The sequence below is a fragment of the Glycine soja genome, chromosome 10 (assembly GCF_004193775.1).
Source record: "Glycine soja cultivar W05 chromosome 10, ASM419377v2, whole genome shotgun sequence".
NCBI lineage: Eukaryota > Viridiplantae > Streptophyta > Magnoliopsida > Fabales > Fabaceae > Glycine > Glycine soja.
Genome location: NC_041011.1, coordinates 28,586,798 through 28,590,802, shown reverse-complemented (window position 1 = coordinate 28,590,802; position 4,005 = coordinate 28,586,798). Strand labels below are relative to the sequence as shown.

Here is a 4,005-nt window from a genome sequence, read left to right as displayed (position 1 = left end):
TTATTTTACCTTATTATGTTAGTTGATAAATCCTAGGATACACAAACCAAGAGTGGCAGGAAGGTCGGTACATGACCAAAAAAAAGAAAGGTTAATAGTAGAAAAACTCATCTTTTATTTGTAAAAAAAATTTAAGATCCCTTTAGAGTGCGATGATTGTATGTTTAGGTGAAGACACGTTGTATTACCTTCTTTGTTTATGGTGTCTTATCTGAAGGAGGTTATTGACTCTAAGCTCTTCTTGCTTGTTTTCTTATTGTTCATTTTTTCGTTAAAATGGACATAAATTGTAATAGTTAATATCTCTTGGGATGATATTAACACATGTCCTGGATGGAGTACTAAAAAAAATTGGGGATAAATTTTCCCAGTCTATAAATGATGTGCTTGAATACTTCTTATCCTTATTCATATGGTAATGGATGGTTATTTTAATCCACCTCATAACTTTATCATTACAGTGGCCAAATTTTGTTCTCAAATATATGATGTTTTCTCCTTTGTCACTGATTGTTGAAATTTTCAATTTTCTGACTTACATAATGGCAAGATCAAATTCTTAATAAAAGTTATGATTATTTTATTTCTGCCACAATTTCTGAACTTCTTTTCTTTATATGACCAGAAAGGAAAACTTATTTCAAGGGAGGAATTTGACAACATTATGGCCAAGGAAAAGACTGAACAAATTGAGGTAAGGAAGTTTGAACTTTATAATACTAATTGAGTGGATTGTTTTGCAAACAGATGAGTTTCATTTAGGGAATTACTTTCTTGAAGAGATTTATTGTTTAGTTTTATATGATTTGCCTTAACTTGGGTGTTGGAAAGTGAAATGCAGTCATCTTATTTCCATTGTTCAGGTCTCTTGTATAATTTGACAGGTGCTAGCCTTTTTGGATGAGGTCTATTGTTTTATTAATTAAAGGTTATCAGTTGGGTGGCTTAATAGCTTAAAGGTTTTAAAGAAAAGTGATGTTTTTGTTCTATCAATTTGTTGTTGTCAATCCAGATATCTAGACAGCCTTATATATAAAAAAGGAATAATGTCTTTCATAAACAATATTTTAAACTAACATGCATCAACCATTCATTGCCTTATGTGAAACTTCTGGTTTCCTTTCCTTTGCCTACTTTTATATTGCTAGCTTCTCTTCCGGATTCCTTTGAAGCTGATAAAGAGCAATTGGGATAAAGACATATTAACATAATTTGTTTTTTAAATCAAAGCTTGTAAAATGCAATCCCATGTTTTTTTTCTTCCTTTTTTCACTTGTGAGATAACTAACTTATTTGAAATAAAAAAAAAACTTAACAGAGAGATTAAAATAAAAAGAAAATTGAAAGTTGGCACTCTACTCTCAACTAATGTTGTTGAGGGGCAAGAGGTTAGAGTTTCTATAGACCCAAGCATGGGAATTTTAGTTGGCTGTTTCGAACTGAGTTTAGTGCACATAGTCAAATAAGCAAAGCTTCAGACCAAATTTCAGTTTATAAATAATGACATGGTTTGAGTTGGAAGCACCAAGGAGTGTCATTTAGACATTTACTTGTCTTTTTGCCAATCCAATATACCAATTTTGCCTAATGGGATGGAAACTGTCATTTTATTGGTAACCTTAAAGTCTCACCACTTATAAAGAATGGTCTCTATCAACACAATACAAGGGGAAAGAAACTCATGAAATATAGTTTTGTATGTAAATTGACTTTCATTAGGTTTTCTGCTTGCCACTTCCATCAGGTTGACTAGAGTACTAATTGGAATCTGGATGGAAATAAAAAAATGGTAGAGAAAGCTAGAAATCCAAATAAGAAAATTGTCTCTTTTTTCTTTGATTATATTTGTTAAACTTGAGCCATAAAAGGGGAAAGAGCCTTTTGAAAGTAAATATTTAATAAGAGTATGTTTTCTCTCTCATGCCAACCTATCATCTGATCCTTATATCTTATTTATAACTAGATAGATCATAGATGTGTGACCTTTTTGAAATTTTTCAAAAGTTGTTCATGGATTTATAATTCATTGACAATAGAATTCTTATGTAATTACTTAGTATTGTGTTGGTTTTCTCCCTTGAGTTTCATACTTTACTCAAAGTGTCAAGTTATAAAGAGCTTCAGATAATGAACCTCTTAAACAATTAATTTCTTCTTTGTATACTCCTCCTTCATTCAAATACTACCTTTGACCTATCATTCTATTATATAGTCTGATACCCTTTATTTTGCACTATGGCAGTCGACGGAGATGGATGAAGCTAGGGCCAAAGCTGTTGACATTGGAGAAAATGATGTGAGCTTTTATTATCCATTTTATAGTATTTCGTTTACAATGGTTGTCCAGTGAGTTCTATTCCTGAATGATAGGTTGTAAGTAACATCCCCCCTCCCCTTATTTCTCCCTTTATTAAACAGGATGAAGAGGATAGTGATGTTGACGGAGAGGAAGAGGGAGAAGAAGAGAAGCTTAGTGATTATTGGATTGTGTTGAAAAGTACTCCTGAGCTTCACCAGTCAAAGGTATTCTTGTAAATCAAATATTTCCTAGTAGTTTTGTATCTGCAGGTTTAATGTCTTTTTTTTAGTTTAGTAGCTTTAGATGGATCAAAGGCTTTTTGGTATCTCCTATTATTGGGATGACTATCAAATCAGAAGTCTTTGAAATATATTTTTATATTTCCCATGTTTTCTTTTATCAATGCTTCATGTCTTTTTTGTATCAAGGGTAAATAGTCATTTTGGTCCCTGAAAGTGTAACTCGCTGTCAATTTGGTCCCTGAATCGAGATAAATTACAAAATAGTCCCTAAAAGTGCAATCTGTTAGTCACGTTAGTCCCTGCCGTGAATGGAGTAGTTAACGCCGTCAGTTATCGCTGATGTGGCTCGTTAAGTGCCACACAGACATGATTATGTAGATTTTTTATTTCTAATTTCGTTTATTTTAATGAAATGAGGGACCAAAACGAAAGTAAAAAACCCTCATATATCCTCCTCCTCTTCTTCTTCTTCTTTAACATAACCCTTAAACAGAACCTATGCCCTCTTCTCCTCCTCCTCCATATTTGCACTTCTAATCATCTCAATAGACCTCAAAAATCGCACCATTTCGTTCTCTCTTACTATCAACAATGTCGCAGAGGAGCAATGCATCATCATCTCGAACAAGAGTTTCATCACAAGTTGTTCTTTTTTGTGGTTGTGGTAGAAGGGCTGTTAGGCGTGTTGTTGGAACAAATATTAACAGAGGAAGGGCGTTTTTCACTTGTTCAATTAATAAGGTATGTCTATTTCACATTTATTGATTTAGGGTTTTGATTTCACATTGGGGGTTTTGATTTAGGGTTTCTATTTGGGGCTTTTCAGGATGAAGTTGGATATTGTGGGTACTTTATTTGGGTTGATCAATTGATTGAAGCACTTGGAGTTGATGATTCACTTGGGACATTTTCCATGGAACAAAGAAGACAATTTGGAAGAGATGAAGATAAGACAATGTGGAAGGCTCAAGTTAACTCAAAGCTTGATTGTATGGGGATTGAAATGAAGATGTTTAGAACAATTGTCTATGGAATGTTCTTAATCCAATTGTTGTCAATGGTGGTGTTTGTATGTAACTGTCATTTTAGTCCCTGAAAGATATACGTTTATATTGTTTTAGTCCCTGTAAGTTGTCACTTACTGTCAACTTAGTCCCTAAAAGTTACACGTGAAATCAAAATAGTCCCTGCAATTTAACCAGAATTTTACCAACCTCACCAGAAACTTAACCAAGAAATATAGTCCCTGCAGTTTAACCAAAATTTTACCAGAAATTTAACCAGAATATTTCAATACATAAATTGTTCAAAACATATGCATAATTGCATAAGTGGTTCAAAACATATCCTAATTACTCTATTACAACTTCATAATTTGTTCAAAAGATATGCATAATTGCATATGTGGTTCAAAACATATCATAATTACTCTATTACAACTTCATAACTAGTCTTCAAAAGATA

At 32.8% G+C, this 4,005-nt stretch overlaps 1 long non-coding RNA gene across 1 annotated transcript; it reads left to right on the top strand.

Annotated features, from left to right (window-relative positions):
• The first annotated feature begins 628 nt into the window (after nt 1-628).
• On the top strand, nt 629-2,523 carry LOC114370260. Its single transcript, XR_003657801.1, has 3 exons — nt 629-694; nt 2,243-2,296; nt 2,419-2,523. It is a non-coding gene; the product is annotated as an uncharacterized LOC114370260 (long non-coding RNA).
• Nucleotides 2,524-4,005: the final 1,482 nt, after the last annotated feature.